The 23,365-nt window shown below is 43.3% G+C and overlaps 1 long non-coding RNA gene across 1 annotated transcript in view; it reads left to right on the forward strand.

Annotated features, from left to right (window-relative positions):
- Positions 1-278: 278 nt before the first annotated feature.
- The window catches only part of LOC140713153 (uncharacterized), an 80,919-nt gene continuing 57,832 nt past the window's right edge, over positions 279-23,365 (forward strand). Inside the window, exons 1-2 of the long non-coding RNA XR_012095025.1 lie at positions 279-797; positions 21,490-21,728. This is a non-coding gene — a long non-coding RNA (uncharacterized lncRNA). The remainder of the gene's footprint in view (positions 798-21,489; positions 21,729-23,365) is intronic.

The raw sequence follows: 23,365 nt of genomic DNA on the forward strand, positions 1-23,365 counted from the left end.
GCTAACCCATCCAGCTAAGTGTTTTCTAAACAACAACACAGTCTGGGCACAGTGGCTCACACCTGCAATCCCAGCATTTTGGGAAGCCAAGGCCGGTGGATCATCTGAGGTCAGGAGTTCGAAACCAGCCTGGACAACATGGTGAAACCCCATCTCTACTAAAAATACAAAAATTAGCCAGATATGGTGGTGGGCACCTGTAGTCCCAGCTACTCAGGAGGCTGAGGCAGAATTGCTTAAACTCAGGAGGGGGAGGTTGCAGTGAGCCAAGATCGCGCCACTGCACTTCAGCCTGGGTGACAGAACAGGACGCTGTCTCAAAAACAAAAACAAAAAACAAAACAAGCTTATTAGGAGTTTTTGTATGTATGTTAGTAATACATACTAATTATAGAAAATTTAGAAAATACAGATAAGAAAATGGAAAAGTCATCATAATCCTATCACCCAGAGATAACCACAGCCGACTTTGGATGTAAGTCCCTCCTGTCCATCCTTCCAGTCTCTAAATCTCACTACATATGCTGCTGATGGGATTCATGTGTGGTCCAAGCATCGCGCTGCCCCACCCCTCAGACGCTGATCTGCAGCCATGACTGACTTAGGCGAAGGGGCCAGTTTTTCTGTTGGGCTTCTTGGGCCTGGAGGGTAAAGGGAGGGGCTAACAGGGAGCCCGGCGCTCTCTCTGTCTCAAGGCCAGGTCTGACCTGGCAGAGAGGAACTGGCTCCACAGCTCTGAGCAGAATCCACTGCCGCTTCCATGCAGGGAGGACCGGGGGAACCGCAGCCCCACTCTGGTAAGTGAAGAGAGGGAAGCTGTTTATCTTCAATAGTGCGTTGGGGCTGGTATTTTCTCTCCTGGCACCCCCGTCCTGGGGCAGGGTCCTCGGCAGGAGTGGACAGAGACAATGCCCTCTTGGCCACACTTCCACGTACTTAGCTCCTCACACCCCCTCCAGCACTGGCCACTGAGACTGCTCTGCTATTCCTTTTAGATTTCCCAATTCCAAGTCTATATTTAGTCTTTTCTGCACTAGAACACGCACGGCAGTTAAATATGAAATCTAAGATGTCATCAACCAGCAGCCTAGGATTCCACATAAAATGCATGCAGAAACGTACCGAGGGCTGGCTGGCTGGCTGCGATGAGTCACCTTAGGGCCCCCAGCCACTTGCCACCACTCTTAATTCTTCACATTAAGCAAGGAGAGCAGCTGGGGAAGCTGGGCTCTTCGGAGGCAAACACCGGCCAACTAGGGGATGCTCCTCTGCTGTTTCCACTTCTCCCCAGGCAGCCCCTGCTGGCTTTCTGTTTATTTTGCAATTAGCACTTGAAGGAGACTCTGGGGACATTTTTGCTTGGGGGCTGAGAGCTGATATTTCAGAATTTCTTCCCCTCCTTAGAGCACTAGGTTCTGGAAGGAGGGTTTGAAAACAACAGCTCTCAGCGTTCTTTCTAATAATACTCTTGATAATGATCCTTGGCAATTTCATTATCCACAGACATGATCCTTCCGATACTCAGCCTCCTGGTTCCTCTCCTTGCTCTTCTCCACCAATCTTGTCCTTTATGGTATCGCCGCCACTCACCCCCATGGCCGTTCCCTTGACTCTGTCGTTACTCCCAGTTGCGCTGTCTGTACCGCCTTGACTTCAAACGTCCCACTCTCCTAACACAGTACCCATCCCACTCAGTCTTCCCTCTCCAGTGATTCTTCAGCTTTACTGCGACCCACAATGGACTGGTCTGCCATCTTTTCACCGTTCCTTGCTCCTACTTGCAAGTCCTCCCTGCCCTCTGTACCCGCTTAGATGCTGTGATCTGGGGTCTTCATCCCTCCCATCAATACACAGTCAACTCCCTTGACCCCCTCTCCTTTGTTGTACCTGCCTGGCAAGACCACAGTCCTGGCTGAATCCTACTGTCTGCCCACTGTGTGCACCTGCCCGGCTGTGTGCAGCTGCCTGGTCTCACTCTAAGTTCAGCCTCACTAGCTGCAGGTGGGTCCTGGCGTCTGGCTGGCACTCCTATTTCATTTCCCTGCGCTACTTATTCTCACACTCTCCAAGACAGTGATTTCGTATTTTTTCCCCACTCTAACTTGCAACACTTCCTCCCCTATCCTCACCCTCACCTGGTGACCTTTCTTCCAAATTCACTGAGCTAATAAAATAACTGGCTGCCAAGTTCCCATCTTCCCACCCTTGCCCGCACTCCCACCTCCATCTGTGCCTACCTGCTCTGCCTTCCCGCCTTAGACAAAGAATGAATTTCCCAAGCGCCTGTCAGCAATTCTCAAAGTGTGGGCCTGAATCTTGACTGCATCAGTATCACCTGGGGGATGGTCAGAAAATGCAGCTTGTCCACCCCCAGTCCAGACCTGCTGAATCAGAATGTCTGGGGCAGGGCCAGGCTCAGTGGCTCATGCCTGTAATCCCAGCACTTTGGGAGGCCGAGGCAGGTGGACCATTTGAGGCCAGGAGTTCGAGATGAACATGTGAAACCCCATCTCTACTACAAATGCAGAGATTAACCAGGCGTGGTGGTATGCACCTGTAATCCCATCTGCTTGGGAGGCTGAGGCATGAGAATCACTTGAATCTGGGAGGCGGAAGTTGCAGTGAGCCAAGATTGTGCCACTGCATTCCAGCTTGGGCAACAGAGCAAGACTCTGTTGAGAGAAAAAAAAAAAAAAAAAGTCTGAGTTGGGGCCCCAGAATCTGTTTCAATGGGCTCTCCAAGGCATTCTTATGCATGGCACTGAGCTAGATCCCTTTCTCTGTCACCTACTCAAGGACATCCCTCCAGCAGTTGTCTCTTCTCTACAGGATTGTTTCCAATATCATCCAAACAAAACACCTCTCTAGACCCCAAGCCTGCTTTAGCTACCACCCCATTTCTTTACTTCCCTGTTTTCTCTTGAACTCCCTTCAATCAGTCTTTGGTTTTCACCCTCCTCCAAAAGTGCTCTCGCCGAGGTCATTGTGAGAGAAACTGGCTAGATGGTCACCAAACCACTTCCTCTTCCAGGGCACATAACCAAATGATGTTTCCCAGTTACTTTGCCTTTAAATGAGGCCATGTGACTAGTTCTTGCCATGGGAACTCCAGTAGGGTCAATGTGCCAGCTTCAGGCTGAAGCACCAGAGCTCAGGTGTGCTTCTATATGGACCACTCCTTCCCTTTCCAAGGGAACCATGGCAGGTGTGCACTGAAGATGGAAAGAGCCTGGCACCCAAATCACCAAGAAGGCCACCTGCCAAATACTTGATTGGACTGTGAGATGAGTGAAATATAAGCTTTTTATTGTACTAAAGTTATTGATTCCAGGGTTATTCATTGGAGAAATAAGACTGCCCCAATAAAGTCACCAGGGACCTCCAAATTTCTAAATCCAATAGTCAATTCTTAGTTATTATCACTTGTGACCAAATAGCAGCATTTGGCAAAGTCAATCAATGGTTACTTTTTGAGAAATTTTCTTTATATATTCTCTAGGCTGTTTTTTTAAGAAAAAATTCTTTAACTCACTTTAGTATGCTTTGCTAAGTCCTCTTTGTGTAAGATTGCCCCAGGACTTAGTCATTGGATCTCTTCTCTCTCAGTACTTACTCCTTTGTTAATATCAACCTCATTCTTGGCTTTGAATACCTTCTCTACACTGATTATTTCCAAGCTTACATCTCTAGCCTGAACCCAAGACTTGCTTGATCCACAACCTACTAGACATCTCCACTTGGTGTCTAATAGCTACCCAAACCATACCCAAAACCGTAATCCTGATGCCTTTCACCCTACTTCACCCATAACCTTCCTCTTCCCACTAAATGTTAACTCTATCCTTCCAGTTGCTTCAGCAAAAGAAAACTGTGGACTAATCCTTGAGTCTCGCTCATTTCCCATGTCCCATTATTATTAAATTCCACAGGTCTTACCCTAACAACATCCAGACTCTCAGCTCATTCTTATGCTGCTGTCGTGGTCTGAGCCACCGCCACCATCTCCTGCTTAAGTTGTCCTGCTCTCCTCCTCACAGTCTTGCTGCTCGCATTCTTTTCTGCCTTCTTTATAGTCTTAATCAAGCACCCAGCATGAGCTTCATACACAAAAATCAGATTGTCTCACTTTTCTGTTTCAACCCTCCCCCTCTGCCAGTATTTTCCCAGATCACTTGGAATTGGTCCTAAATGCTGAAGATGGCTCGCAGGCTCCCTGTTGCCCCTCTGCCTTCATCTCTCTGGACTCTCCTTGGCTCAGTCCATTCCTGTAACACCCTCTTCTTCGCTGTTTGAATCCTGTTCTTGCCTGGAATATGCTGGCCCAGATAGTCATCGCTTGCTCCCTCACTGCCTTCAAACCTCTGGTCAAATTTACCTTAACAGAGGGGCCTTCCCTGATGTCAGCTCATGCCCTACACTCCCTGTGCCTCTCAGCACTTATCACTACCTAGACAGTTACTTTATTGTTTGTCTACTCCCACCATAATGTAAAGTGGGCAGGGACTTTGTCTTGTTTATTCTGTGCCTCCAAAACATAGAACAGTGTTGGGTACACAGTAGGTGCTCAATAAACATTTGTAGAATGAATGAAAGAACAAACAGCTGTAAAGGCCAGCTACAGCCTCCTTGGCTTAGTGAAGAAGCAAGTTTTTCCAGTTGTATTTTGCACTTGTGCTTCCATTCTGGTGGATCCAGAGTCTTTTCTTCCTCTCCTTGTGAAGTTTGTCTCAAGGATCTTGTCTGCCTCTTGTGTGATCTCTTTTGGACTGTCCTGGGTGATTCGCCCATCTTCTCAAAAATTGGCCTTGCAGTTACCTGGTGACATTGTACGTGATTCTCTATCATAGATTCTTGTTCATGAGGCTCCAGGACTTCATTGTACACCACGGGGAGGGCTGATCCTCCACCTGCTGAGGTCTGACCAGAGTCACCAAGGGCAGCATCGGGTTCTCCTTTTGCAAAAGTGCAGAAAAGCAATCATGAAACCATCAGAGGAGAGGATGGAGGTGTGGAGGCCCGTCCAGTCATAGGATTCTGGAAGAGGGATGAGCGGGCTGGGCAGGCTGCTGAGGAGGTGCTGCTTCCTGGTGACCCCTCCTCTCCAGCACTGTCTCTGGGAAAGGTTGTTGGAACCAGAAAACACACAGCCTTGGTTGATGAAAAGCCTGTTTATTCCTAGTACACTGGACACTTTGTTCAGGAATAGTTCATCCATTTGAAAATATTGCCCTTGTAATGGTGCCAAGGTCATTGCCTGCTGGGGTTATCAGCACTGTGTGTGCCAGCTCTGACTGGGTGTTTTAATAGGTGGATCATTTCCCTGCCAGAGGGACTACAGAACATTGAATGGTTAATTTGTATTCAGTGCTATCCCTGCATGCAGTCTTCATATTAAGTTTTTGTTGGGACTTTAAGAAAAAAAGAGAAATGAATAAATAGGTTAGGATGCAATGGACTGCTTTAAAAGGAATTTTAAGTGATACTGACTCACTTTAGAGTTCTCCATACCCATCTGATAATAACAATGTACCTACCTTTGCGAAGTATGGGGGAGTTTGCCAAACAACAAACCCTTGTATTCATTGTCTCCTTTGATGCTCAAATCAGTCCTGTAAGGTAGGGTGGTTTGGTCCTACCTTACAGGATTGATTTGAGCATCAAAGGAGACAATGAATACAAGGTGAGAAACTGAGGCTCAGGGAAATTAAATGGCTTTTGTCAAACAAGGTTAAGGAATTAACACAGTGGAACCAACATTGTGACCGAAGTCTCTTAGTGCCCAGATTTGACCGTGTCCATCCCATCATGGTGAGCCGGGCAGGTGTAGAGGGGAAGGATCTAGCTGGGTTTGGACAGAGATGCTTGATGTGTCAAAGTGAATGTGAGTGAAGAATAATTTTGTTACTAGCTATAGCCCTCTATCAGCCAACACATGGTAATAAATACAGTTGCTCACCTTGAAAATGGTGTGAAGCCCCTACCTGCTGAGTGGATGATGAGTGTCCACTCAAGTGTGGCCAGGCCTGGGGGAGGCAAACATTCCATGCAGCAGCCTGTGGCACTGTGGGAAAATCTCCACTCTGGTTTTTAAGAGATCAGAGTTCTAGTGCCAGCTCCACAGTACACAGGTCCATCGTGTGACTTCGAGCAAACAAGGTCTATAATCTGCAAAAACAGATTTGATCACATCTGTTCACCCCCCCTAGTATAGACAGACAAGTTTTATTGCAATGTACCAGTGGCTGGAATAAAGAAATAAAAAGCTCACCCATCAAATTGGTGAATGCCATGAAGCTAGAGTGTAGCTAATGACAAATGACAGATAAGTTTTCTTGAAGACCTTGAGACTTGTAGGAACATTTAGATGAAACGTCTAAGGTAAATGCACAGAATTGTATTTAGGTTTAACAAAAATTGCACCAGTGACAGCATTTGTTCTTGATGCACACTAGTTTATTTGTTGAAAAGATTTGGGAAAGGGAATACACAGGTTTGGACTCGAGAAGATTTAGGAGTTTTAATTGATTCAAGTCTCAATATGAATGGGGATTGACAAAGAAGTTAGCAAAACCATGGACTCTCCCAGCACAAGTGTAGAATCTAGGACAAGGAACCATGTTGGGCTTGCATGCGTGGCCAGGTAAGCATTGGGTTCTGTAAGCATACGCTTAATAAGGTTATTGACAAACTGGAACTAGCGTAAATGGTTGGGAAATCATGGTCTATATCAGTGGTTTTAAGGCCTGTAAGGAGAACACTTAATGGGCTGAGATGATGGTGGTTTGCACAGAAATAAATGGTGAGAAGGATGAGGAAGTGCATAATCCATATGGGTATCTGCAGGGCCAAAGCTAATCCAGCAGATGAAACTAAACGGAGGCGGAGTTTACCTGTAAAAATGGAAGCAGGAGGCCTTGCCAGGCGGTGGGCTGCTTCTTGTCAGATGTGCAGGCAGTGGCAGCCTGACCTCCTTGTGGGGACTGGCATGGAGGTTCCAGCACCATGTGAAACTGGAGCTAAGGAAGGGCTCTTGACTGACAGCAGCAATCTAGGAAATGGGAGAATGAGTGAGATGAAAACTGGAAATGCTTTGTAAATGTGAGGTTGTACTGTTAGGCACTGAGGAGGAAGGCCCTCAGCATTGCCTCAACTCAGACTTTCCACCATTCCTAGGTAGGGCGAGAAGTGTCTGTCTATACTTACTCCTCACTATCTACAGCCAGTCTCTAAGCTCTGCCCGTCCCTCTGCATATGCCTGCACACAGTCACACAGTTTGCTAAGAAGTGTTCTTTTGTTTGTTTTAGACAAGGTCTCGCTCTGTTGCCCAGGCTGAAGTGTTCCTAAGCAGCTGGGACTACAGGCATGTGCCACCACGCCCAGCTAATTTTTACATTTTTTTGTAGAGATGGAGTTTCACTATGTTGCCCAGGCTGGTCTGGGACTCCTGGGCTCAAGCAATCCTCCCACCTTAGCCTGCTGAAGTGTTGGGATTACAGGTGTGAGCCACTGTGCCCGGCCTGCTGAGACTTTTGAATGTGTTCTGTTTTCACTATACAGTTGAGAACACTGAAGTACCAGAGAATTCCAGGGTGGGTAAGAAATCCAGAGTCTGCTCCTGAAAGAGGTCACCCTTGAGTGTGAGTCTGTTCCAGGTAAATCAAGTGAGCTGGAAGATCAGTGAGCTTGGATTTATGTGGTATCTTTTTTTTTTCCTTCTTTAAAGGGAGCCGTAGAATTAAGGGTTGAGGTTTTTCTTTCTTCCTTTTCTTTTTAGAGTTTTTGTGGGCTACCTAATACATCAGCTGAACTAATCTGCAGAAAATAAATTTATCTTTAAAATAGAGCTATTTAGATGCCTGAGTAACAAACCCTATCTCAGTAGAAGCTGTTGGCAAAATGAAGCTCACCTCTTAGGCTGACAGCACTGTGGAAATGATGCTTACGGTTTCAGGGGTGAAACCAGATTGGCTTCCAGCCAAGGGTACCTTACTAATGGGCGTATTTGCATTTGGGGAGGAAAAGACCTGTGGCAACACAGCCACGTGGTTGTTCCTCATAACCCACAGTTGGGTTTCATCTGGACTGCCTCCCCACCCCTAGCATCTGCTGATGTATCTGTGTCTAACGCCATAGTTTACTCTTTTTTGTCCTCATCCTTCAACAAGCCCTATGTCTTATGTGCCTACTATCCAGACTTCTCTTAAATCTATCTATTCCTTTCCACCCCAACTATCAACTCAACTGAATAGCCACTAAATGAGGCATTGTGCTAGGCTCTGAATTGCAAAGATCATTAGGGAATTTGGTCTTATTACTTCAATTCTGGGTTATGCACCTGTGCCAGGAGGTGCAGCTGATTTTCCTGATTACACTTCCAGACCTGCCACTGCTTCTCATACACACAACTTTTGCTCAGATGCTATCCTGTCCTTCCTGTGAGGTATAGTCAAAACCTGCATTTTCAGAGGCCTCTGTAGCATGCACCCATTGTGACTGTGCAGTCTTAGCTCCTTTTGGCCCTGTAGAAGGAGAGTGGATTCTAGAAAGATCCCTGCCCAGCCACTTCCTGCCCACTGTGACCTTGAGCAGAATCTCAGGTTCCAAGTGTTGTATGAGTGATGGTGAAGGGGTAGCAAGGAAACTTGAGTGGGTTCGTCAGAACTAGGAGCAATAAGAAAACTTGAAAGAGCCTCCTGTCTTAAGAAGGCACTTGACTGCCTCTGATCAATTCAGGGAGGCTTCAACAGCTCTTAAGAGGATTAGGCCAAAGGACTTCAGTGAAACTTTTGTGCTTTTGTTCCCTAGAGTGGAAACCCTTGACACGTGTTACACACAAACAACACTTGGGGTAGAACAAGAGCTTCGCAATGATCTGTCTGGAACCCATGATACAATTCAGCATCTCTTTAGAGCTTCAGTCTATCAAACATTTCCAGACTATTTCACTTAACCTTCACAATTATTGAAATGCTTAGGGGAAAAAAAAAAAAAAAACTCCACATTTAAGATTTCCAAAGCAGAAGCATCACCAGCAGCCTCAACAGCCATTCAAAAAGATATCTTCTCCGGGCTTGTTACCTCTTATCCTCCCTCTGTTATATTATAGAACTCTTCTTAGAGAGATTGCCTGGAAAGAGGTAAAGTATGCATAGACATGATCAGCCCCATTTGCAGCTGAGGAAATGAGACTCAGAGTGGCAAAGTGACTTTTTCAGAATCACAGCAGTAAATGGTAGCATTAGGAAGCTAAGCCTGATAATCCTGTTCTTGTCCTGTTGAGGAGATAGTGAGAGCAAAGGGAAGTGGCGACAATGAAGGAATAAAACCAAGCTCATCCCCCTGTTCCTCATGCCCAATGCTTGCCAAGACTTTAGGTAACAGAAGGAAGAGAACACATGGATGGGGACATGCTGGGCCCGGAAGAGCTGTGTATGTCCTGCAGACCACACATGTGGAGCCCATGGCCATGTGAAGGGGGTGGGGTTCCAGTCCTAGAAGCAAGATCATGGAAGTGGCCTTGGAGGACCTGACAAGGAAACCTATGATCTTCCAGGTACCTTTAGGTGATGTGGATTTAGACACTGGGTGTGGCTGTGAAGCAGACTTTTGCTTTTTTGGTTGTCTGGCATTCATTTAATCATTCCCCAGCTTCCTGCTTGGGAACTTCCACTAATGCTATCAATCCATGGACTTCTAGAGGAGCTGAATCTACTGCTGGCTCAGGAACAGGCACCTGACCTGGGCCTAAGTTAATGAATCCATCAAATTTACCTTGGCAAAGTGATTGCCTCAGGAATGGGCAGTGACCCAACTAGAGCCAATAGGACTTTTCCCAGGTATCCTGAAACAGACACTCTTTTTCTCCTGGATGTGGACCTGAGACAGTATAGTTCTGGGAGTTGCTGACAACCATCTTATGGTCATGAGCTGATTTGAGATTGGCTTCAACAAACAGGAAGTAGAACAGAGAGAGAGAGATAAATTGGATCCTGAAAAAATTTGTTTGGAATCTTGTATATGATGATTTTTCTCCTGAATTTTTTCAGTTATATGAACCAATACATTTTGTTTGTTTAACGCAATATGGGTCATGTCTTCTCTCAACTGCAGGTGGATGAATCCTGTTTCATAAAGTGGGATTTTAAACATAGTCTGCAGAGTGAAAGTTTGTCATACAGGTTTCTTATCATGGAACTTCTTTTTTTATATAGAATTGCGGAAAGCTTGCAAAGGGCTTCTGCTTCTGACTATGATGGAGTGACTGGTATCAGATGGCCCTCTTGTCAGGAACAACCATAAAAGCTATACTTCACCCAGCTTTTTGATAGCATGGAGAAATGTCAAGATAGCTAGTATTGGAAGGAGTAGATAGGATCCCTGACAGAATGAAGTATGGTTCCAATCGAAAGCCCAGATTTTGTGGAAAGTGATAAGCTAATTTCAAAATTTATATGGAAAGGTAAAAGTCCAGGAATAGCAAAGACTACCTGGAAAAGGAAAAAATATTTTCTTAACATTACTAAATATGACAAGTTATTATCAGGCTACAGTAACTAAAACAGAATGATATTGCCTCAAGTAGATATCAATAAATAGATTATTGGAACAAAATTAAAAATCCAGACCCAGAAATATACAGTCTTTTATTTTCAGCAAAGGTGCCACTGCAATGCAGTGAAGAAAAGATGAGCTTTTCAATAAACAATGTGCTGAGTCAATTGGATATACACTTGCGAAAAATGGAATTTGACCCCTACCTCACACTATACACAAAAATCACTTTCAGATTGATTATAGACCTAAACGTGAAAGATAAACAGTAAAGCTTCTAAAAGATAGCATTAAAGAATATCTTCATGGCCTTGTTCATTTTGATATCTCCTCAAGAGTTTGGTACGTGATCAGTGATAATTGTCCATTACATGAATTATGGAGTGGGGGAAATAAAGTGAGAGCAATGGATGGGAGGTTGGTGTGACAGCAGCAAAGGTAGCAGTCATGGGATCAGGGAGAAAGGACACACTGCATCATTCTGGGGTAATTTTTAGCAAAAGATACATAATCCCTCCATCAGGGAAGGTGTAAGCCATGGCAGGTTGGAGGAGCAGGCCAAGAAGGCTCTAAGCCAGCCAGGCCCACAGAAAGTCGAACATTTGTACTCTCCTGAGGACTCCAGGCTTTTAGCTTGTGGGACTTCATTCAAAATTTCTGTCCTTGTATTTCATAGTTATTTTAAAAATTGGAATAACTATTTGTTATTAGTCAATAACTTACATATTTCACATGTTAAATTTGGTGTTGCTGCTTACAAAGTGCCACAACTGGCCAGGTCTGGTGGCTCATGCTTGTAATCCCAACACTTAGGGAGGCCGTGGTATGAGGATTGTTTGATCCTATGAGTTTGAGATGAGCCTGGGCAACATCATGAGACCCTGTCTCTTTAAAAAAAAAAAAAAAGAAGTAAAAAAAAAATTAGCCAGGTGTGGTGGTGCATGCCTGTAGCCTCAGCTACTTGGGAGGCTAAGGTGGGAGGATCCCTTGAGCTTGGGAGGTCAAGGCTGTAGTGGGCTGTAATTACACCATTACACTCCAGCCTGGGTGACAGAGTGAGACCCTGTCTCAAAAATAAAATAAAAAATAAAACATGTCTGCAAATTCTTTGATGCTTCTGCCATTGAGAGGTAGGTTTATGTATCCTTCTGCTTCAATCTGGGCCTTAGTTATTTGTTGACCCACTTTAGTGACTAGTTGGCCAATGGAATAAGGCAAAAATTATCCTAAATGTCTACAATGTTAGGTTATAAAAAGCAACACTGCTGTACCTGGTTCTCTTGGGATACTTGCCTTTGCAGCCCCAAGTTGTCACGTAAGAAGTCCAAGGTTGCCAAGCTCTGAGTAAGTCTCAGCCACATCGAAGGCCAGATGAGAGTTTTCTGGATAATGGGCCCAGTTGAAGTCTCAGCCAACAGATGCCATCAATTACCAGACACATGAGTAAGGCTGACTCCCGAGGACTCCTGTACCTCATGACTGAGTTGCTCCCAGCCTCCAAGTCTTGCCAACCAAGACTCTAGACATTACAAAGCCATGAAAAAGCTGTCCCCACCTTGCTTTTGCCAAATTTCCAACCCACAGAATTTGTGAACATAATACAATGATTATCTTTTACTGCTAAGTTCTGGAATAGTTTATTACACAGCAGTAGATATTTGGACTATCAGTCATGATGTATTTTCATCAGAACACACAGTTTGCAGTAACTGATGCTATGAAAAAACAGTTGCTTGTGTCTTATGTTTCAAATATACACCTATGTAGTATCTAACGGTTTCTATTTACTCTAATAGTCAATGATGTCAATTTCAGTGGCTTCTACAAATTAAAAGCCCCAAATACAATGTCCCTCCACCCAAAACAGATGTGTGAACACGTTGATATTGTGTGATTTATATAAACATGCTCATGAGACTGAGGGAGGAGTAAACACGTAGCGCTTTTATACTCAATTTTCAAGTAAGTGTCCTGCATTTTGTCTTGGTCTCAGAAGGTGTTTCTCACGGTCTGGTAGGAAGCCTGGTGAGGGAGGCTGACACTCTAGTTCACCTGAAGGCAGAACAGAAATGGACGATGGGAAGCTGGTGTTGGAGGCAGGGAGGAAAACGCCCTGGTAATCTGGTTGGAAGTGGCCAGTCCTTCTGTTTAGATAAAAGAAAAAACTCAAACTAAACTTCAAAGTAAAAATGCCTCATGGGCTATACATAAGACTCCATGTAAAACAATGTGTTGTTGAAAGCCTGAAAACAAAGGATTGACAAAATCATACGAAACAAAGGCAAATAAAAAATAGGAATTGGCACGGCTAAAATCAAACAAGTTTGAATTTAAACAAGAAGTATTAAGCAAGACAAAGCATGATGTTTTGTAATGCTAAAAGTGTAAACCACAATGAAACCCTAGTAGTTATAAATAGATATATGGTAAGTTATAATAGTGATAAATTCATAAAACATAAACTACAGAAATTCAAAGAGAAATAGAAAAACACTAATGGTAGAAGATTTTAATTCTTTTACCTGAGACTTTGACAGGTACAAAAAAATAAGAATATTGAAGACTAAAATAATGCAATTTAAAAGATAGTCTTTGTGAACATATATTCAAATGCTATATCAGAATATATCTTCTTTAAAGTACTCATGCAATAATCACAAAAATGTTACTCTTAGATTAAAATAATACTTCACTAATTTGCAAAATGGAGAAATAGTGCAGGTAAAATTATCAGCATTTCCACAAAATGGAAATTAGTTTTTAAATAATTATAAATCTAAAAACCTTATCATTTAGAGCATTTAAACTCTTCATTAACTTTTTGATCAAATAGGAAATTTAAAAATATAGGAAATCGCCAGGCACGGTGGCTCACGCTTGTAATCCCAGCACTTTGGGAGGCCGAGGCAGGTGGATCACCTGAGGTCGGGAGTTCAAGACCAGCCTGACCAACATGGAGAAACCCCGTCTCTACTAAAAATACAAAATTAGCCGGGGTGGTGGCACATGCCTGTAATCCCAGCTACTCGGGAGGCGGAGGCAGGAGAATCGCTTGAACCCAGGAGGCGGAGGTTGTGGTGAGCCAAGATCGCGCCATTGCACTCCAGCCTGGGCAAAAAGAGCGAAACTCGATCTCAAAAAAAAAAAAAAAATCTATATATATATATATAGGAAATCTACAAAGTAACAGCAACACATATATAATCAGAATCTATGGGATATTGCCAAATCGATAAACAAGAAAGAAAATAAATGAAGTATCCAGTTCTAGAAGTTTAAAAGAACAATAACACTAACGCAAACAGATGGAAAGAATACTAAAGGTAAAAGCTTAACTTTTGCATTACAAAACAGAAAAATGGTGATACTAAAAAAAAAAAAATCAATCCAATAACTGGTTCTTTAGGGGAAAAATAAAAAACTATATAGATGTTAATTAATCTAATCAAGAAAATAGGGAGCACAAATATATAAAATTTTAATAAATGAAGTGAAGGAATCATAAAAGGCTACTTTGCTTAACTATATGTAAATAAATTGCTAAATGGATGTTTTTCTAGGAAACATAAATTGCCAAAATTGGTCAGAACAAAAAGAAAACTAAACAAATTAACATGGAGAAATTAGAAAATGTTATTAATAATATTAACAACTAAATAGCAATAGGCTCATATAGTTTATTAAGCAAATTCTATAAAACTTTTAAGAAACTGGTAATTTCAATGCTATTTAAGATGTTTCGGAACAAAGGAGGAGAATCAAAGGTGCAAATTCTTCTTATGAAGCCAGTATAACATTGATATTAAAACCCAACAAAATGGCAACAAAAATAAATAAAATTATAGCCCAGTGTCACCTAATGATTATTGCTGTAAAAATCTAGAATAAAAGAAACAGACCCATTAAAGTCAGAAAATAGATGAAAATATGTATTATTATTTAACAATGAACTGGAAATGCTAGTCAACATAATTAAACAAGAGAAAAATAGAGGTATGAAAACTTGAAAGTAGGAAATAAAATTACCATTTTGTGTAGATAATTACTTTACAATTCAAGACAATCAACTGAAAATAAATCATAAATAATAAGAAAATTTATTTAAGAAGCATGTTACAGAGTTAACATTAGGAAATCAATAGTCTCATTATGTAGAAACAATAGCCAGTTAAAATGTAACAAAAGAAAAAACTCACGTATAATGGGAACAAAAAAATAAGTTGTCCAGAACAAATTATTTTGTGTGTTTGTTTTGAGACAGAGTCTCGTTTTGTTGCCCAGGCTGGATTCAAACTCTTGGCTTCAAGTGCTCCTCTCACTTCAGCCTCAAGAGTAGCTGAGACTACAGGCAGGCGCTACTACTACGCAGAGCCAGAATAAATTTAAAAGGAAATTGTGCAAGGACTATGTAGAGAAAACTTGAAAATGCAAATGAAGACTTTAAAAAATAGACATGATGTTCTTGGGTAGGAATATTCAACACTGTAAATATGTCAATTCTCCCTAAATTAATATATAAATGTAAAACAATAACAATAAAAATACTATCAGAACATTCTTTTGGAATTAAATAAGCTGATTGTATAGTCTATTATAAAAATAAATAATTACTAACCAGAAACAAATCTGAAAAAGGATACAAGGAGGTGTATTAGTTTTCTATTACTGCATAACAAATTACCATAAATTTAGTGGATTAACACAATACCTATGTATTAGCTCTCAGTTCTGTGGGTAAGAAGTCCCAACACAGCAAGACTGGGTTCTCAGCTCCGGGTCTAATGAGGCTGAAATCCAGATGTCAGCCACGCTGCGTATTATCTGGAGGAGGGACTGCGGGAGAATCAGCCTCCAATTTCATTGAGCGTGTTAGCCAAATTTAATTCCTTGTGGTTCTAGGACTGAGGACCCAGTTTCCTTGCTGACTGTCAGCCAGGGGCTCTCAGCTCCCCAGAGGCCTCCCTCATTCCTTGCCACACAGCCCCCTCCATTTTTAAAGCCAACCAGAGAGAATTTCCCTCATACTGATTTCCTTTCATGTGTTGAATCTACGTCTCCAGGAAAAGCCCGTTCTATTTTAAGGTCTCACCTGGGTCAGGTCTATTCAGCACAATCTCTCTTTTTTAAAGTCAGCTGTGCCAAAGAACATAACTTAATCGTGGAGTAACTATCCTGTCATTCACAAATTCCAGGGGTTATAAAAGATGTTTATACCGGGGAGGGGGAACCTTGGGGATCAACTTAGAATTCTGCTTACCACAGGGGGTAATAGCCTTACTATTACTATTACTAATATTAAAACATACTAGAAGGTAACAGTTAAAACAGTAAGACACTCCAAGGTGAGTGGATTGCTTGAGCCCAGGAGTTTGAGACCAGCGTGGGCGACATGGAGAAACCCCGTCTCTACTAAACATAAAAAACTAAAATATTAGCTGGGCATGGTGGCGCACACCCATAGTCTCAGCTACTTGTGAGGCTGAGGCAGGAGGATCACTTGAGCCCAGGGAAGTTGAGGCTACAATGAGCTCTGATCGTGCCACTGCACTCCAACCTGGGTGACAGAGTGAGACCCTGTCTCAAAAAACAAAACCAGTATGACACTGATGAACAAATAGGTCAATATTTATTGATCAATAAATAATAGATTCAGGGCTGGGTGCAGTGGCTCACATCTATAGGAGTTTGAGACCAGCCTGGCCAACATGGTGAATCCCTGTCTCTACTAAAAATTGAACAAGGCTGGGCACGGTGGCTCACTCCTGTAATCCCAGCACTTTGGGAGGCCAAGATGGGCGGATCACGAGGTCAGGAAATCGAGACCATCCTGGCTAACACAGTGAAACCCCATCTCTACTAACAATACAAAAAATAAGCCAGGCATGGTGGCGGGCACCTGTAGTCCCAGCTACTTGGGGAGGCTGAGGCAGGAGAATGGCGTGAACTTGGGAGGCGGAGCTTGCAGTGAGCCGAGATCATGCCACTGCACTCCAGCCTGGGCGACAGAGTGAGACTCTGTCTCAAAAAAAAAAAAAAAAAATTGAACAAAAAAATTAGCTGTGCATGGTGGTACGTGCCTGTAGTCTCAGATACTTGGGAGGCTGAGGCAGGAGAATCTCTTGAACCCGGGAGGGGGAGGTTGCAGTGAGCCAAGATTGCACCACTACACTCCTGACTGGGCAACAGAGTGAGACCCTGTCTCAAAATAATAATAGTTTCTATAGATAAGTAGGTCTAAATTGAAAGTCAAGGAATAAATCCAAAAGCATATAGAGATATAGAACATGAGAAAGATGATTTTCAAATTATTGGTGAAAAAGATAAATTATCAATTATTTCATAAGTGACAGCCATCTGGAAAAAGTAGAGTATGATCTCATATTAATTATATAAAATCACGTAACTGCTATAACAAACCCCAGGTTCTCAATGGTTTCACATAATTGAAGTTCTTCCTTATGTATGTCATGTACAGTTGGCTGTTACCAGGTTGTATAGTCTCTCTTCCGGTCATTCAGGGAGCCAAGCTCTATTCATCTGGACACTCTCTAGAGCTGTGCTGTCCATTGTGTTGGTTACTAGCCCCAGTCCAAAGTGAGATGTGCTGTGAGTATAAAATACACATCAGATTTTGAAGATATAGTATGAGGAAAAGAATGTAAAATATCTCATTGATACATTTTACACTGATTACTTGTTGAAATGGTAATATTTTTGATATATTGGGCTTAATAAAATATATTTTGACAATTCCACTTTTTTCTGTTTTTTTTTTTTTTGAGATGGAGTCTCACTCTCCATCTTCAAGTCTTCACCTCCATGGTGAGGATTTGAAATACCTAAATGTTGACAAACCTAAATGTTTGTCAATGTGGAAACAGTTAGATGCAATGGAATACTGTGGAGCCATATAAAGAATGGGGCCTAATATATATGTATGGTGTGTATGGTCATGACTAGTATTCCATACTCTAGTCACAAAAGCAATGTAAAAATAGTGCATAGTGTGGAAGAGTAGACAGAGATTGACTTCTGAGAGAGGAAGGAGAATATTTAGAAGGTAATCAGGGGTCAGAGGAAAGAGATGAGAGAGCAACTTTCCAGCCAGGGATGGTGGCTCCCACCTGTAATCCCAGTACTTTGGGAGGCCATGGCGAGCGGATCACCTGAGGTTCGGTGTTCAAGACCAGCCTGGCCAACATGGTGAGACCCTGTCTCTAATAAAAGTACAAAAATTAGCTGGCCATGGTGGCACATGCCTGTAGTCCAAGTTACTTGGGGGGCTGAGGCAGAAGAATCACTTGAACCCAGAAGGTAGAGGTTGCAGTGAGCCAAGATAGCGCCACTGCAATCCAGACTGAGCAACAGAACGAGACTCTGTCTCAAAAAAAAAAAAAAAAAAGCAACTTTCCTTTAATATATCCACTTCAAAAACTTTTTGCTGTTCAAATTTCCTACAATGTGCATGTATTGGCCATTTTTAAAAGTAGATAATATATATTTGAATTTTGGAAGTAATGTTCTTCTTTGTGTTATTTGTGTCCTCTGAGATGCAAGTAATTTACTGGGGAACACACCTGTAATGGAAAATGAGGATGGAGCCAGAGGTGATGGGGAGAACACACAGAGTGTAATGAAGGTCTGACCCTGGAGAAGACAGGAGAGAGGGAAGGAAATTTTGACAAGGTCAATGAACGTCCTTGAGCCAAAACTGCCCATCAGAAGTCCCATCTCTCCCAGGAGAAAGCGTGCCTTCCTATTCCTGCTACACTGAGAGGTTGACTGGGGGCAGCCCCTGGGAAGCTCAGCCTCAGATGTGTTGATAGATTCAGAGCACAGCAGCTGGGGCCCTTGATCAGCGGCACTCCCTGCAGCAGATCTCATGGCTGTTGCCCCTCCAAAATCTGTGCTGATCACCTTTTTACTGAAGTTTGCAAATATTGCTCTTATGACTTCCTTGATTTTATAGTTACAGTGACTTGGATTCTTCTGATTCTAGGAAGTAACTTTTTTCTTTAATCAAGTATTCATCCATTCATTTAACCAGTCTTTATTAAATACTTACCACACGCTATGTACTGAGCTAAGTGCTGGGGACACAAAAGTGAGCAAAACAGACCTGGGTCCCAGATTCATGGACTTGAGGATCTGCTGAGCAGGCAGAAATGAATCAAACAACCAGCCATATAACTTCCAACTCTAATGAATACGGCAGAGAAGAAGTGTAGAAAGTCATGATGCATCTGACACCAGTCTGGGAGTTTGGGGAAGGCTCCACAAAAGACATGAAATATTAGAAATAAATGCTCATTGAGAAAACAGTGTACAGAAGAGTGTAAAGTACAAAACTAGGCTAGGTGGTGGCTCATGCCTGTAATCCCAGCACTTTGGGCAGCTGAGGCAGGAGGATTGCTTGAGCTCAGGAGTTCAAGACCAGCCTGGGCAACATAACAACATCCTGTTTCCACAAAAAATTTTTAAAATGAGCCAGGTGTGGTGGCACGTGCCTCCCATAGTCCCAGCTACTCAGGAGGCTTTGGTGGGAGGATCTCTTGAGCCAGAAGGTCAAGGGTGCAGTGAGCTGAGATTTGAGCCAGAAGGTCAAGGGTGCAGTGAGCTGAGATTGCGCCACAGCACTCCAGCCAGGGAGACAGAGCGAGACCATGTATCAAAAAAATTTAAAAACAGAACAAAACTAAAATCACTCATAATTCTAGAACCAGAAATAACCTCACCTAGCAGCTTTCTTTGTCTTTTACCAAAAAATGCAGTTGTCTAATACAGTACTGTTCAATAGAACAAAATGTGAGCCACATATGTAATTAAAAATTTTTAAGACTCTTGAGACATTTTATAAAACTTTTGGAGAAGTGCTGTTCTCATTTGCATTGCTGGCAGTCCTGAGAGTTCATGTCTCACTGTGACTCTGGCGGTGGTGACCAATGTAATTTCCTCTAAATTTGTTAATTTGATTTGTCAAATTTGGCATTTCCTTATTTTCACAAACAATTCTGAAGTCTTTGCATTCTAGAGAGGCTGAACATTCTTTGTCCTTCTGCTCATTAGCTAATTCATTTCTAGTTTTACATTACTAATTTTCTTCTCTTAGAAGCGAATGAATGGTGCCTCTTACGTTGAATGGAGTCAGATGAGGCCTGATACTTGTATTTATTTTCATATGCTAACATGGTTTGATTTCAGATCTCACCAACAAAGGTTCAGCTTTGCTGACTGGAAGACGCAGTGCTGAGTATTAGGGGAAATGCACTGAAAGCTGGAGGGTGCTCACAGGAAACATATGAGTCCTGGAGGAAAACGGCAGGATGGGCACAGCAGCCGAACCATGAGGCTGTGCACACTCAGATGCCATGGGACAGCTGGGTGCCCACGAGAGCAAGAGTGGGGCTGGGTAGTCGACTCTGGAGGGATCAGGTTCGTGGAAACAGTGAGATAAGAAACAGACCTGGGGGAGAAGGATCTCCAAGAGCAGGGTGGGGTGAGAGGAACTGAGGGCTGGGCTGGAACAGTGACAGTGTCTTAACAGCAGGTGTGGGAGACAAAGCAGGAAGGTCTGCTGGGCCCCTGTTCCAGCAGAGTTTAAACACCCCCCCTGAGGCTTTATTTTATAGATTTTGAGAACCTGGCCAGGTGTGGTGCTCATGACTCTAATCCCAGCACTTTGGGAGGCTGAGGTGGGTAGGTCACTTGAGGTCAGGAGTTCAAAACCAGCCTGACCAACACAGTAAAACCCTGTCTCTACTAAAAATGCAAAATTAGCTGGGCTTGGTGGTGCACACCTGTAATCCCAGCAACTTGGGAGGCTGAAGCTAATTTTGCATTTTTTAGTAGAGACAGGGTTTTACCATGTTGGCCAGGCTGGTCTTGAACTCCTGACCTCAAGTGACTTACCCACCTCAGCCTAAATCCCCACCTACCCTGGGGGGAACATGAACTTGGCCTTCTTTAGAGCAGGCTGACCAATGGCTACCTCCATTCAGAAATGCTTGCTGTAACTCAGGACATCCTGTGTTGGCTTTGTCCCAAAGCCCAGGTGAAAATCTCCAAGCCCTCTGCCAATCTTAGGAAGGGAGAGGGACCAAGCATCGAATGAGGTCTCTGATCTGGGGAGGAGAAGCACCTTGAGGCAGGGAAAGTCTCCTTCCAGCACAGACAAGGCAGCCCTTTCTTTATGGGGGGTGTCCTTTTCAGAACCAGGTGCTGCTAAGATTTAAAAAGTATTCTGTTTGCTGATTCAACTGAAATCCACAAAATCTGCCCCCAGTGCTGGGTTCAACCTCTTTTTGCCAAGGCGGTTTTTACAAATGCTGATGAATCACTCCTTGTGGCTTCCTAGGCAAGCACATTCCTCCAGCATTTTGACACCTGCTAGTGATTTAAAGTCCCTTTGGTGCCATAAACAGTGGGGGCCGGCCCAAAGTGTTGACTGATTAGAAACCCATTGGGCAGGCTCGCCCAAAAGGGCCTGGGACGGGATTAGCGCTCCACCTGCCTTCCCTCCTGGGGTGAGGAGGAGTGGGGTGGAAGGAAGGTGAGAAGGTGGTGCCCCTTTTCTGGATCTCTTGATTTCCCTTTGACTCTCCATCTAGTATTGTCTGCATACACACATACTCGCACACACACGCGCACACTCATACACGCATGCACACTCGTCTCTGCCTATGGCCGTTTGATATCTTGTTGAATAGGCTCTGTGAGGGGCTGGAGGAAGGGCACATGTTGGAGAGAATGCCTACTTTTACTTCACTCGCAAAGATTCATCCCAAATTCTGTGGGGGTGTGTTGGCAGGGAGGGGAGGCAAGACTAAACAGAGGGGATAAAAACTTGCATCAGCATGATTGCTTTTAAAAAATATGACAACTTGTGAAAGCTTTATTTTCTGTTTATAGTGAAAGGCATTTCTTCTTGCCATTTACAGAGCAATTCTGCAAGAGAGCTTCAGCAAAATTCCAAAACAATCGCATTGAGAGTCGGCACAACCCAGGTCTCCCGACTTTGGTTCCAAGCGAAGTTTCTTTTGTCGTTTGCTCGCCTCCAGGGATGCAGTCTCTACACTCTCTGTGGGACGGAGGGGGAACTTAAGTGGAGGGAACATTAAATATTAGGAAACCCGAAGAAAAAGCAAAAGCAACTGCTGTCTCAGGCTGCCCTTCCGAGGTTCGTAGTCCGGGAACGATGAAGGGAGACTGCCACCTATGGGCCAGGTTCCAGGGACGCCCGCACGTGGGGTTCTGTGGGACAGACTTAGGTAGAAGGGAAGGCGTCTTCGTGGGACGGTGAGTCATCGCACACTCTGCTTGCAGGCAGAAGCACTGTTAACTCATTCAGGACAGATGAGATGAGCATTTTCCCAATTTAAAGGGCACACTTTTTTTTTTTTTTTTTTTTTTTTTAAACAGGAGTGTGATCTTGTTAGCCAAATTCTATAATGCAAACAAAATAATGGAACTGACGCCCCAGGACCCACCATCAAAAATAAACAGATGTTCAGTTCACATTGTTTGGCTGCTGGATTCCACAGTGGGATCCACTCCGGCACTACACCTGAAATTGTATGGCTGCTTAATAAAAAGAATCAGCATAATGAATCAGAAACAAACATCCTCTTGCCATGCCGTCCCAGTAGAAAAGCAACAGGATAAATAACAATTGGGCAGCTATCAAACCCATTCCAGCAGATGCCTGTGAGTGGGACCACAGGAAATGAAAGTGGAATCAGGCACAAAGGGGAATATAAAAGGAAGCACAGTTGTAAAACTAGAGAGGGACCTCACACACAGTCATGGTAATGGAAAAAGAACTGAAGAGTGTAATTCAATCAACTCTGCTCCCAACGTGAAAAAGGAAAGTCGTATGCTCTGAGCTTGGCGAGTGGGAGACGGCTATTGTGTTATAATGGTTCCAATGGTATCATACAGTTGTCCTTTGATATTTGAGATCTATGTGTTCGTGAATAGCAAATCCTATTATTCCCATTGTCTTCCATTTTAAAATCAGATCTATCACACAATACCTATACAATACTGGATTTAGAGTAACCAAGCATTCCCGACTCCTATTGCAGAGAAGGGAGTGGTGTAGGTATTTGTGTGTGCATTTTTTTGTCTGAGTTTGTGCATATGTGTGTTTGTACATGTGCATGTATATGAAAGCATGTGTGTGTATATGTGTGTTTAAACAAGGAGCTCAGGAAGGATTATGGTTCTGTCACTCCAAACCAAAGGGGATTTAAAGACCCTTTGCCCAGCATTGTAGCACCTAGAGAAAAGCTAACCCTGTCCAGGGAGGCAGCTCCCCTGAACAGGCACATGTACTGAATAGGCACAGGTCCAGACCCATCAGAAAGGTAGAGTTGGGCTGTAGAGTCTTCAACAGAAATCAGCAGGTAAAATTTGGGATGCTAGAACGGTACTGTACTTTCAGCAACTGGCAAAGGAAACACAGGAAAGAATCCAACAGAAGCAGGATGGGGATTTTCTGGGCAAACTTGTAGGCTGGGTGAGGGAGAATAACCCAGTGTTGTATTGTGCGAATAATCCACATTTTGTTTGCCCATTTTGCTCCTGAAGGACCTGTAGGAGACAGGAGCTAGGTCAGAACTGTTCTCTTAGCCCCACTGACTGAGGGTTAGTAGCATCAGCTCCTAAGTGAAGAAAACTGATACCAGAACCCATCGAATATCCTTTAGGGTTCTTTGTACATAAAAACATAAATAGTGCCAAATTCTCATTAGTAGCTCAGTTGCTCTTTTAAAAAACACTCTTTTTCTCTTTCATGAAGTGTAAGTTCAAGGG

This window comes from Chlorocebus sabaeus, chromosome 13, assembly GCF_047675955.1.
Source record: "Chlorocebus sabaeus isolate Y175 chromosome 13, mChlSab1.0.hap1, whole genome shotgun sequence".
In the NCBI taxonomy this organism is placed as follows: Eukaryota; Metazoa; Chordata; class Mammalia; order Primates; family Cercopithecidae; genus Chlorocebus; species Chlorocebus sabaeus.